Source organism: Benincasa hispida, chromosome 8, assembly GCF_027475165.1.
Source record: "Benincasa hispida cultivar pf3 chromosome 8, pf3_genome.v1.1, whole genome shotgun sequence".
Taxonomy (NCBI): domain Eukaryota; kingdom Viridiplantae; phylum Streptophyta; class Magnoliopsida; order Cucurbitales; family Cucurbitaceae; genus Benincasa; species Benincasa hispida.
Window position 1 is genome coordinate 19,599,057 of NC_143485.1, and position 14,177 is coordinate 19,613,233.

At 35.0% G+C, this 14,177-nt stretch overlaps 2 long non-coding RNA genes across 4 annotated transcripts; both read right to left on the bottom strand.

Moving 5' to 3' along the window:
- Positions 1 to 627: 627 nt before the first annotated feature.
- LOC120082939 (uncharacterized) lies at positions 628 to 3,674 on the bottom strand. 2 transcript variants are annotated; one of them, XR_005483334.2, is made up of 2 exons: positions 3,547 to 3,674; positions 628 to 1,488 (listed from the first exon to the last, which is right to left on the bottom strand). It is a non-coding gene; the product is annotated as an uncharacterized LOC120082939 (long non-coding RNA). The 2 variants fall into 2 exon arrangements; XR_016531348.1 differs by lacking the exon at positions 3,547 to 3,674 and adding an exon at positions 3,371 to 3,510.
- A 421-nt stretch (positions 3,675 to 4,095) lies between these two features.
- On the bottom strand, positions 4,096 to 13,851 carry LOC150034419 (uncharacterized). 2 transcript variants are annotated; one of them, XR_016531380.1, is made up of 5 exons: positions 8,496 to 13,851; positions 8,369 to 8,404; positions 8,228 to 8,303; positions 5,248 to 6,121; positions 4,096 to 5,156 (listed from the first exon to the last, which is right to left on the bottom strand). It is a non-coding gene; the product is annotated as an uncharacterized LOC150034419 (long non-coding RNA). The 2 variants fall into 2 exon arrangements; XR_016531381.1 differs by lacking the exon at positions 8,228 to 8,303.
- Positions 13,852 to 14,177: the final 326 nt, after the last annotated feature.

The window sequence follows — 14,177 nt, forward strand, 5'->3', positions numbered from 1 at the left end:
ATAAAAAATAATAATAATAATAAAAAACCTCTCCAACATATTATTGTGTTATGGAAATTTTTTGGTAATTTTTTAGTCAATTTTTCATAACTTTAAATAAGAACATTAGCCATTTCTAAATAGTACACTTCTCATTTTAACTTCGTTGTATATCAAAGATTGAAAAGACAGTAAAAAAAAAAAAAGTGACAATCATTGTTTGTCAATTTCATTGTGGGAGATGTGAAGTCTTGGTGAATATGAACCTATGTTTTCAGAGGGAAAAAAAAGATATACATATATATATACTTTTATGGATAAAATCCATATCGTCAATTTTAAAGAAGTATCAATAGTCATTTCTAAAGAATAACATTCTAGTTTTAATTTTAGTGTATATTAAAGTAGATATTGTTCTAAAGATAAATCTCAAAAGACTTAGAACCATAATCACTATAAATCTTAAATTTAGTTTAATTTTTTTCCTTCAAAATTGGATAAATACTACTAACAACTTCGGACGCAATTAATACACCGAGTGATATTTTAAAATTTTATTCAAAATACATGAACTAAAATTGAAGCATAAGCCATCCTCCTATCAACCTTTTTTTTTTAATATTATCGAAACATTAAAAGCACAAGGAATTTTGTAAATGCAAATCTATACATACATGTGCACACTAATACTACCATCAATGAGGTTTCAACACAAAAAAGGGTTGAAAATAGAAGCATACTCTAATACATACTTGATATCATCCAAAAAAAGAAAAACAAACACAATAACAATATTTAACTCTAAAGTTAGGAAATCAAATCCTTTTCGCCATTACAAACAACTAAAAATTATGAAAGATGCTGAGTTGACTTCACGAACTTGAGCATCATTAGTGTGTTAACTCCCTGTTTCTAACAATAAATAATCATGATAATAATGATTAACTTAAGTTAGGAAAGAACAAGACTATAAAACATAAAATGAGTCGTACCTTTCTTGAAAGGTTTGTGGTTGGTCTTGCTCACATGTTGCCTTGCATGAGACCATTTCGTCGTAAAATTGCAACTACTTTGGTCATTTGAGCCTCTAATATTGAAAGTCTAGTATCTACATTTTGATCCATACGAGCCTCGTTACGGATATTCCGATGTGAGATAGATCTGAACACTTGAGTCGATGTAGGTTGTAATCTCATGCTACAAACACGTCCAGGATTCTTGTAGATACAGTATGGCAAATCACCATTTGTATGTGCAGCAGTCGGATTATTGGATTGCATGAAACCATTTTGTTCCAAGATTGAAATCATATTGGCCATTTTCAATTCTAATATCGAAAGTCTAGCATCTACATTTTGGTAATCTTCCATATTGGCCTCATTATGAATCTCAATCTCCGTAAATTGACGTGGTGTAGACTTGAACACTATGGTGGAGGTCGGTCCTAACTTCATGCCACGAACACGTCCTTTACCCATAGAGCCACAATAGTCCAGGAGAACGATTAACCTGGAAATGATATCGACACAGGAAAATAAACATAGCGATTAGCATTTAATACCAAATACATCTAGAATAATTGAAATACAAGTATTGTTTTCATTAACTTTACGCGGAGAAAATTACCTGCTATCACTGATCTCTCTCTAGAGAATAAAGGCTTCATAGATTGATTAATAGCTTATTGTCTACGTGCATTTGATATGAATATTGTTTCCAGTGTTTTGTTTTAAAACAAACAAACTACACAACTAAAAAGAAAAAGCGGATTCAAAAGAATAGGACCACCCCAGAATGCCTTGGTAATGGAGATTGGAAAGGAGGTATTGAACCTAACCAAGGTTCAAACCTCCACCCAAGAGTTCTCCTTATCCTTAAAACATCCTCTTATTTATCTCAAGCTAGTCAGCAAAAGAATCATCCCTACAACTGGAAAGAGTTGAGCAGTCATCCATTTCCTCCCTTGTGTATCCTAGGTATGACACCACCATGGTTTGAATTCATTCTCTCCAGGTCTTTACTATTTATGTTGGCCTCTATCGACTTTTTCCTACACGATTATTTATTAAAAAAAAACAAGGACATGAGCATAGCTCAATGGTTAAGGCACCAGTAACTTCTTTAAAGGTCCACGGTCCAAATTCCTACCCTATCCCTTACTGTTCTCCAAAAAGAAAAGTAAAAAAGGGCATACCTTACTAAAAGTTCCCATAACTACCCAATTGCTGATAAATTCTCATAACTTACCAACTCTCTACTATTGAAATATATGCTCTCCTAATATCCAAATAATATCTCTAATAGTCTTAACGGTGTGAATTTGGAATGTCTTTTAGGTGGAGTAATTGTTTTATGAGCACTTTTAGAAGCACTTGAAAAGCACTGTTTGTGTAAGCGGACTTCAAAAAATGCTATCAAATATTTTTTTAATTCAAATCCACTTTTGACCTAGTAACACACACATCAAACAATGGGGTAAAAATACTTCTCATTCTTACACAAGGTGTCCCAAGGGCTTAAGTTACCCTAATTATATCCATATTAGTAGCTTCTTACCATCACTCCAAACCATATAATAATTCAATGCTATTAGTAACCTGTTTTAGATTTGTCTTTCAAAATTTCCCACGCTGGTAGACAACCACAATCTTATGCTAGACTATTTCAAAACAGCCCTAGATAGCTATTAGGTAAGTAGAGAAAATAAAATGGAAAACCTTGGTTGCTAAGAAGTATCAATGCAGATTGATCGTATTCTATTGTTAGATTATAGCTTGAAGGGCATGGACTATCAAACGAATAGCATAACATTTGACAATTAACGTAAAAATTAGCACCAAAAGAGCCCTTCACACTCCCAACGCCTGCCCCTTTAAGAAATTTCAATAACAATTGAAAATGAAACAAGATCACATTTACAATGTTAGAGAGCAGTAATCTTGTGCCACAGAAGCAGAACATAAATTCAATAATCATTCACTAAAAGTTCCTTGGTTTCAAGGTCCAACAAGTGCCAAAAGAAGATGCTAATTATTATTTAAACTAATTAGGCACAATGGGAAAAAAATCAGATGCAAATTATCTCCAGTAAACATCATGAGAACAAACTGCAGTCCCAGAAGAAAAAAGTCTTTATAAGATCGAGTTCTCCAGTAAAAAGGTTTGCAAGAAATCCCACATAGAGGGGAACAGAAACAATCAGGATACATAGAACATTCATGCAAGAATCATTAAAGTAATAAAAAAGAAAATCAGGGGTATACACCAATATCTTTTTGCAGGTGTAAAAAGGCCCCACTAGGGATCGCTTTATATATTGTTCACCACAATGTCAGCAGAGAAAATCAAAGTTTTAAGAAGTGGGTATGCGAGTTTTAAAGGGAGGAGAGACCTCCATTAGAAGAAAAGATTAAAGTTGCCCTATCTCGAAAAGGGTGACGATGGGGGTTCTGTTTTGCAGATTCTGAGAAATGGGTTGAAACAGAAAGGAAAGAAAGGAAAAATGGAAGCAGGAGGAAAAGAAAAGAAGATGAAGAAAAAGGAAAGAGAAGAGAGGAGAGAAAATACCTGAGATGGAAGAAGTTGCAGAGAGGATTCGAGAGGAAGTTACGGAGGCTTCGAGGCACTGAGGGTTTGGCGAGCGGGAGAATGAAAGAGACGGTTTGTTATTATTATTATTATTTTATTGTTTATTCATTATTTTTATTTTTAAAATTTGGAAGAAATTGCAGAGACTACTCATATATGATCGTTACGATTACACCCCTATGTTGACATTTTTAATGATATTTTTACAATTTTATAGGAGAAAATTAAAATAATATTATTGTTTTAAAAACTATTTATAAAAATATTGTTGTTTTGAAACTATTTATAAAAATATGGTTTTTTTTTTTAATATGCAACATTCGACCTTTTTTTTTTTGTTTAATTTTTCATTTATATAATGTGTTGAGTCTTCAAAATTCGACCTACTAGGTCGAATTTTGAAGATTTGACATTCATTATTTTTTTTAATTTTCTATTTTATAAAAAAATTTCCAAAAATATTTTATATTTTATTATTTTATTTAACTTAACTCTAAAAAGAACAAATTAAAAAAATATCTCATAAAAATAAAAAAATGTAAATTAAAATATCTCATTTATATAAAAATAATTACAAAAATCAATGTGTCCCACAAGGTGGACGTTGTCGATTTCGAGCTGGTTGTCATCGTCGACTTCAAATGTGAGATTGCTCTGATTCTTCTCGATGTTGCTTTGGTACCTCTACAGGCGCTTCATAATATAAATATTCATTATGCTCTCCACGACTCCGACCATGTTCATATGAAAACGAAGGACTAGCCTTTGAGTCATAATGTACTGAACCAAATGTTGGCATCATCATCGGACTAACATAATCAGTTTGACTCTACGTCTGCATCACATGGGTAACTTTTCTACATTATGGGCAACACATGGGGCAACTCTTCTATATTATGGGCAACCTCATCAAACTCATCATCTTCCCAAATAGGTCCTCTACATCTAGGAGCTGGTGGAGGTACAATAGGTATATCGTACATATAATGTATCTCTTCCATATAGCTTTGGTTGTCACTACATATAGCAAGAACCTGATTCGGATTGTTCACAACATTACGGAGTCTACTATTGTTCGATCTCTGTGAATTATAAAACAATTAGATAATATTTAAAATAAATTTAAATTAAAAATAATTAGATAATATTCATTCATTTACTAGATGACCCATAGCTGCTCCCGTACGAGTGACGTAGCGCCTTGTGATATTATTATACCAATGAATGTAGTCTTGAATGACACCCCTGTCAAACTGTTCAATAGAAACCCCCACTGCAATAAACCTTGCTGCCATCGCACTACCAAATGTGTAATTTTCAGACCAATCTACAGTCCTTGAGTCATCATTAGGGGTTCAGTATTACAAGGTGATGGGACATCCTGCTGAAAACCGAATTGTCTCATCACCCTGTCAGGACGATCTCACTCACCAATGTGAAAACATATGAGTGGACGACACCTTGTTAGGAAGATGCCACTCACCAATGTGAAAATATATGAAAGGACTTATCGTCCGCCATATGTTTTGACCATTCGTATAGAAATTGGGTAAAGTATGCATAATAATTTTGTATGACTCCCAAATAACCTGAAACAAAAAATATTATATTGGAGAACATTAAAAACAAATACAATAAAAATATGTATAAAATAATCAATTTGGTTAAGTGTTAATGTACCTGATCAGGTTGAAGGAGATCAAACATGTATCTGTGCTAGCTGACTACGTGTGTGGCTGTCCTAGTCACACAAAATTTGTCTCTGAGCGTCATTGACATGATGTAATTGTGGAACCATTGTTGGAAATCGCTCCCAAGCCCATAGTTGCAAAAGTATGGGAGGCCCAGCTATCTCACAAACCTCACGTCTTGTTGCTTTGCATAGTTTTCTATACAACCATTCTAAACATGCTTCACCCCACGAATACCGCCCCGCATCATAGACGTTAGCTAATAGTGGCAGAAACATCAAGTAAACAAAATGACTTGATTTGTCGAAAAACAGACTTCCACCCATCATTTGTAGTACATATGCTCACACATATCTTATGACAGTTTCCTCCTCTACATCATCTACGAGCTCACAGAATTATGTTCCTAACCATATCAAACTTAACCTCGATCCTTTAATTTTATCGGCAGGTGGAGTCACACCGAGTTACAGTTGACAAACTTGTGACCAGTCATCGTACATCACTTCAGTGATCGGCTCACCGTCAACCGATAACCCCAACAACACTTCTATGTCTTGTAGAGTGATAGTGCACTCTCCAACAGACATATGAAATGTATGCGTCTCAGGCCTCTATCTTTCGACCAAGGCTGTGATCAGATGTCAGTCCAACTGAATAAATCCCGCAACCCCATAAAATCCAGATGTGCGGAGTAGCAGTAGTATTCGAGGGTGGGGTGGGATAGTGCGCCGGAGAACTACCTCTCGACGCCTGCAAGATATTTCTCCAGTAGTTCGATCTCGTCATACAACAGATGATCGATGAATGGATTGGTCGTACAAAACATCGGGATCAACAGGTCCTGGGTTTAAAGTCATGATCTGAAATAAAAAAAATATTTATTTCTCAATTAGAAGAATAATGTACAACTTAATTAACTTAATTAAATATACATGATAAAAAAATTATTTATTTCTCAATTAAATAATGTATAACTTAATTAAAAGAATAATATACAACTTTATAAATTATAATAAAAAAAATTTAATATACAATAAAAGTATCTACACTTAATTAAATATATATGATAAAAAAAAGTATTTATTTCTCAATTAAAAGAATAATGTACAACTTTATAGATTACAATAAAAAAAAATTGAATATATAATAAAAAAATATTTATTTCTCAATCCCTAACTATCTGGATCCCGTCTTAGTAACGATATTTGTCATACACCGAACACTCATCCCAATCACCGAACACTTTAACCAATGCTTTTCTTTTGCCCTCCTATACCCTATGGTAAGGAACATGATATCCAAACTTTGATTTGATGTCGGACTGCATTTGTGCCACGCTGATAGATGGTTTTTCTCTTACGACATCACATAACTCTAGTGCAATTATTGATGAATCCAATTGCACGTGACTTTGACTCTATTCTGAATAAAAACATTTATGCTGCTCATCGTACGTAGTGATCTCGAACAAGCCATACGATTTTTTCTTTATTGCACGAAGTCTCCACTTGCAACCTTCCTTCCACTTCTTACACTGAATTGTCCAAATCGTCGATGTTGATTCCACAACCTCGTATGATGCGTGACATTTTATAGCAAAACATTTGACTGCGTGTTGTAGCATTTCTTTGTCTTGACAAATCATCCCTTTATACAACTGAGTATTGTCAACGTCCACAGAGGCTACAGTTGAGTCATGTTCTCGAATACTATCCTTACATTCATATTCAAATCATTGAATGTATCTGAAGGTAACTTATGTTCACAACCATCGAAATCCAACTCTTCAAATTCATCGTCCGTTTCAGTTCTAAAATCTCTATGTTGGTTATTAACCGCCATATCTTCATTATCACATGGCGATGCAATTGACTCCGGATCAGGATCAATACATTCAGTTGGATCTCCAAACTGACTAAATAGTGCATTCAAGTTTATATCCAACCCCATCCTATTTACATTCACAAACAAATGCACTAAATTCGACAGTGACATCGCGATTGAGAACATCAAGTCCATAGCTTGTGCATTCGGAATAGGGAATGACATAAATCTTATTGATCCTGATGGTTCTAGGTATCTCAACCATTTCAATGAATTGTTCAAATACAATTCCACTGTTCACATTTATACTAAAACTCCCACTGGATGGTTGGTCATAGTTAATTCTATCAATATCATGGTAAACAACATAAATCCAAGCATTTGTCCGTCATCTTCTAAAAAAAAGACAAACAATACATTACTAATTGTTCTATTAATTATCAAACTTAAACAAAAACAAACCACAATAAAAATCACAATAAGAAATATATATAAGAAATATAAGAAATATATTTAAAAAATCACAATAAGGTAAACTTTTTAATACTATTTTTAAACATAACAATAAATTTAATACAAAAAAATAAATAAAATATTATAAGAAGTATATTAAAAAAATCACAATAATTTTGTATTAAACTAAAAATATTAAACTTTTTAAATTATAAACATCAACTTTTTAAGGTTTATGAACATCAACTTTTTAAACATAACAATAAATTAATTTTTTTATAATAATTTTAAACATAACAACAATTAAACTTTTTCAAATTATTTTAAACTATATTTTCAAAGTTAATACTAAAAAAATCAAATATCATAATAAATATATTTCAAAAAATCATAATAATTTTGTATTAAACTAAAAATATTAAAGCATAAACATCAACTTTTTAAACATAACAATAACCTATACTTAAGTACAAACAAAAACAAACAAAATATACATAAGATTAACATGTTGGTATAACATAATATAAATAAGATTAACACTAATAACAACTACTAAGATTAACACTAATAGAGAAAGAACTACTAACATCAATATGTAAATATTATTGAATTCAACAACTACTAAAAAATTAACATGGTAGATCTACTAAATATAAAAAAAACTAGTAATAAATAAATAATAAACTCACAAATTTAATAATGGTTTTACTTTTTTCCTCTAAAGTGATAATGGTCTCTCTTTTCTCCGTTATCCGGCAACAAAAACTATGAAAAAAACAAAATATTATGAGCAAATGGATCTACAACAAAAACTATGAAAAAAACATTACCTTTTTTGTTCTTTGTTTCCCAAACAGCAACAAAAACTATAAAAAAAATATAATAGTATGAGAATAGGAACAAAATTTATGGTTATTAAAAAAAAAAAAAGAAATTTTGTATAGTAAAGGTACAAACCTCACAATTTAATGGACGAATGTGGGAGAAGAAGAAGATTTGCCAATGAAGAAATGAAGAAGGCAGAAGCAAATTTGTAAGAGTTTTAATTAGTTCGAAAAAGGCAGAATGAGAGACCGAAGGCTGAAGGCATTGAGAATGAGAGAATGAAGGCAGTGAGAAAATGTGAGAAAATGAAAGGAGAGGAGGGGGGTTATAAGGTTAAAGGTCAAGTTTTGAAAACTTGACCCACGAGTGTTCGACGTTGGGAAAATTAAATGGATGGGACGGGACGAGGCGCTGACACGCTACAGAGATTTAGATTCGTTTTAAAGGAGGTCGAGGGTTCAAATCACTCTGACGCGCACGTGACTGATTTAATTTTTTTTAAATGCGGCGTAAGAGGCTAATACTAAGCAATCACAACGTGCCGTGTTGGGATTCTGCATTTGTGGTTAACCGTTTTCTGTATCTGTGGTTACGTTGATGAACATTTCGGGTTTAAATTACCTTTTTGTTAAAGCTTTCGGTATTACAAAGTGTTAATTGTAAGGGCCTCTATGTTTTTTTTTGGCGAAATTAACATCACAATCGAGTCTGTAATTCAAAAGTTTTGAGTTCATTGAGTCGTTCATGATGAAGCTTCGGAGCATGGCGATGCAGTTTTCAACGAAGAAGAAGACCAAACGTTGGTCGGATCGTGTAGCCTCAGATAAACGATGTTGGGATTTAACTAAGCGATCACTTAGATTTTTCTAAACGATCGTGTAGTATTTTCTAATCGATTGTTTAACTACTTCTAAGCGATGAAGTAAATCGTTTACCATATCGTGTGGCATTGGTTGCACGATCGCGTAGGTACTGGAGGTAGATGATCGTAGTGGGAGCATGCGATGCTCGTCGTTTAGTAGAAGGCGCACGCTAGACGATCGTGTAGTTAGCAAGCTTCATCGCTTTGTTACTAACCTATGTGATCGCTTAGGCAATGGTGCTTCGCGACATCGTAGTCGTTTAGACGATCACGGAAGGCGAGCATTTTGCAGAGCGCGCTAAGCAATCGTGTACTTCAGGCTTCATCGCTTAGTAAAGGTACACGATCGTGTAGTAATAACTAGATCGTTTGGATTTTTCTAGACGATCATATAGTAAATGCTAAACGATCGTTTAACTCTGAGAGCGCTGGTAAGCGATAGAGTAAAGATTTTGTTTTATCGTGTAGATGATCGCGGGGTGCTTAGTACACGATGGTTGGTTGGAGAAGCGATGCTTTGCCCGAGCGGTTTAAGATTTGGTTCGCCTGTTTGAACCGAAGACTCCTTGTCGTTGTAATAGTCAGCTTTCCTTTTGTGTTTTTAAGACAATTTCACCTGGTTCATCAACTTTTATTGCTTATACATGTGATGAATGGTGCTTATATGTCAAAGTGTTTGTCATATAGTTAAAACCCACCTTAGGTTGTGCAATTATTCATGCACCATGTATTATAAATGTTATAATATTGCATGAAGAAATTACTTGAAAGCATGCGCATGCATCAGGCAATATAAGAGTTATATTTTGCATGCTTTGAGCATTATCATGCATCATCCTTTTATTATAAATGTTATAGTCTAAGAGTGAATGGAGGCATGTTTTGCTTGTTTCATTGCTGTTTTGTATAAGTGTTATATAAAAGAAGTAGAAATGAATGGACAATGCATTGAGCATGACACTTAGGCTGTTTATAAGCGTTATGAATGTCTTGCATGTGTTAGCTTCGCATTGTGCTGGTTGTTTCCGTTTATAAGTATTATAAAGGAAATTAGACCTAAAATTGATAATTCAGAGTTCATGTGGACTTAGGGTGAACTCAAGTTTTTAAAAGGGTTTTAAAATTGGATTGAGATAGACCTAAGTTCAAATAGTTTAGTAACCTAGATTAATCTTTTAAAATTGGTTTAATAGGATTAAATTGGTTGAATAAAAGATTGAATTTGTTGTAAACTTATCTATAAAGGACCTTTTGTCTAAGGCTGAATAATAGATTTTCAACAAGCATGCGATGATTTGGTCAAAGATTCCGTTAAAGAGTATCGGATGATGATCAAAAGTTGTTTCACTATCCAAGGTAAAAGTTACACTTGGGAAAACCTAAAAGTCACTTAGTTAAAATCCTTAGCCGTGTTTTTTTAAGTAAGCTAAACCCTAGGTTATAAAATACTCAGTGGGAGGAAGAGGCGTATCAGATATGTCTATGAATCCACTTACGCTTCTCCCTGTATGTTCACACCGTGAGATTCATGTTTGGCCTCGTGGTGCTCAGGATGCATTCCCCTTCGGATGGTGTTTGCATGAGTCAATATCAAGGTGAATGGGGAGAGTGTTTATAGTATGTGGGTGAAGGGTGTGTGTCAACACGTCCTATGGTTTTTGTCATTGGTCCACACCGTGAGATCATTCTGTACGCCTTCGTATCGCCTTTAGAGTGTCCCCCTTCGGATGGGTTTTGTGCAGTTGGTCAATATCAAGGTGAACTCCAGAAATGGATAGGGTCGCTTTAGGTTTTGCCCCAATTAGATTTTTTCCCTTCGGATTGACCTTTTGGGACGAACCTCTAGGGCTTAAAATGGCGGATCACACTTACGAGAGATTGTTAAGTAAGTTAATGATCTCTTGGCCAAATCAATGATGACTAGTCGTTATAGGAGCAAGAGTTGTTTTGGTATTAATGACTAGTTGAGAACTTCTCAATTCAGAGGAGGGATAACTGACCTCCCTTTGACGACTTTTGTCCTAAACCTTTGAAGCATCATTACGAAACTAGATGCCACACGGGGTTCATGTTAGTTTTGCTAAAACCTTATTGGATGTTGTTTTGTTTTACAACGGGTATTTGCTTAAAACCTAACGTAGGTCGATGTGTTTTTTTCCAGCAACTCGTTAGTATTTCTGTCTAAAGCTTTTAAAAATGACTTGTTATTTACAGTGGAAAGAATCGTGTGAAACGAATTTCGTGCAAATGACCTCCATCTCACTACTCTTCAAAAGAGGAAACAAGACAATAAATATGATTTATTGGTCTTGGAGACATGTCTGGTAGAGAATGATGATTCTGCCCGGATATTCAATTCAGGTGCTACCAATCATGTCAGTTTCTCTTACTGAGGATTCAGTTCCTGGGAAACGTTGCCACATGGAGAGATGACTCTTTGAGTCGGAACTGGTGAGGTTGTTTCAGCTATTGCTGTAGGAAAGCTGAAGTTATTTGTTGATAAGAAACGTTATCTATTACTGGATAATGTTTTTGTAGTTCCTCATATTATGACAAACTTATTCTCGATTTCTTGTCTCATTGAACAAGGCTATACCGTCTCCTTTTCTAAGAATAGAGTATTTACTTTCAAGAATGGAATGGAGATTGGTTATGGTTCAATGGAAAATAACTTATATGTACTAAGGCCGTTAGTCATAAAAGCCTTGTTTAACACTGAAATGTTCAGTACGACAACAACAGCTAAAAGACCAAAGGTTTCTCCAAAAGAAAATGCCCATCTTTGGCATCTTAGGTTAGGTCACATCAACCTTAATAGGATTGAGAAGTTGGTGCAAAGTGGACTTCTAAAGAGTTTAGAAGAAAACTCCTTTCCGGTATGTGAATCATGTCTCGAAGGCAAGATGATCAAGAGACCTTTTATTAGAAAATATTACAGAGCCAAGGAAGCCTTGGAGCTTGTACATTCAGACCTCTGTAGTCCGATGAATGTTAGAGCTTGAGGTGGGTATGAATATTTCATCTCTTTCATAGATGATTATTCAAGGTTTGGGTATCTCTTCCTAATGCAACGTAAGTTTGAAGCCCTTGACAAGTTCAAGGAGTATAAGACTGAAGTTGGAAACTTGTTAGGTAAGAAGATAAAAACACTACGATCTGATCGTGATGGAGAGTATATGGACCTCCAATTCCAGAACTATATGATAGAACATGGGATTGCATCCCAACTCTCGGCTTTGGTATACCTTAGCAAAATGGTGTATCAGAAAGGAGAAATAGAACCTTGTTGGACATGGTTCGGTCTATGATGAGTTATGCTCATCTTTTAGACTTGTTTTGGGGTTATGTGGTGCAGACTGCATGTTATATCCTGAACAATGTTCTCTCGAAAAGTGTTTCTAAAACACCTTTTGAGTTATGGAGAGGCCATAAAGGTAGTTTATGCCACTTCAGGATTTGGGGCTGTCCGACACATGTGCTAGCGACTAACCCAAAGAAGTTAGAACTGCGTTCAAAGGTTTACCTCTTTATAGGCTACCCCAAGGAAATGAGAGGTGGATACTTCTATGACCCAAGTGAGAACAAAGTGTTTGTTTCCACAAATGTTATCTTCTTAGAAGAAAACCACATGAGGGATCATAAGCCACGAAGTAAGCTCGTTTTATGTGAGATCTCAAGTGAGACTGAGACTGCTGAGGGTTCAACAAGAGTTGTTGAACATACCGATAGATCAACAAGAGTTGTTGAGGTTGGGACGTCTAGTTAACTAGCTCAAGAGTTGAGACTGCCTTGACGTAGTGGGAGGGTTATGAACCCACCAGATCGCTACATGGGTTTGACTGAAGCCTAAAACATCATTACGAATGATGGGGTCGAGGATCCGTAGTTTTTAAAAAAGTAATGGAGGATGTTGACAAAGATGAATGGGTTAAGGCCATGAACCAGGAAATGGAGTCTATGTACTTCAATAACGTCTGGGAGCTTGTTGCCCCACGTGTGTCATGCGGACATCTAACTTCGAGTAAGTGCCTTTCACAACTTAACTCTTATCAACATGGGTTTCCCCATTACGTTGATAGTGGAGTTATTATTCTAAAAAACTCGCTTCATTTTTTTTTTTTCAAATGATCGCAATGCAATGAACGCAATTCTCCTAAACCACTGCCACCCCCAAACTTAGAGATTGGTAGCGTTCTCACTGCAAAACTAAAAACAAAATTACAAGAATGCGGTAATAAATGTTTGAACAAAGGTTTGCATAAAATAAAACTTAAGACTTTAAAAATTTGAAGAAGCTAATAAAAGTAAAGAACGCCTTGCGTTGATTAGTTAGAAGATGCGGTGAATTATACGTACCATCATAGAAACACCGCAAAGCAACGCAATCGGGAAAAAGAGAATTTCAAAAGGATAAGGCATACAAGATAACAGAAAAAAACCTTAGGCGGAACAACGCATGCGATCATGCGTGGAATTCACGCGACTGAAGCCATGCGTTGAATAATGAAGGAATTCTTCCGTTGTTCTGCGAACCGAGGAGATTTATTGTTGCATCTACAAGGAACAATCGCACCACAACTAAGGAAGCAGCCATATATCCAAAATAACAATGAAAATAAAAATAACCTATACTAAGAAAACAAGTTAAAGATAGAGTAGAAGACGTCCCTGGAAAAATAGGAGTGTTGTCACCGCAAGGAGTTTTCTATGCAGGAGATGACTCTCAACTGCTCGGGTCAAGTTGCCTTGACCATTGGAACTTCCGGCAATTGTTGGGCGCATGTTGGCCACCATGTGCTTAGAATTACCTTAAGCTCTTTTTCGACTGATTGCCCTTCTACCTTGGGGTCAATATGGCTTTCAGCGCATCACCTACACTTCAATATTGTTTGCAACCTGGTCACACAAGCTGCAATACTCCTAAGATAAAAAGTTTTCCTGTAGAGACAAAT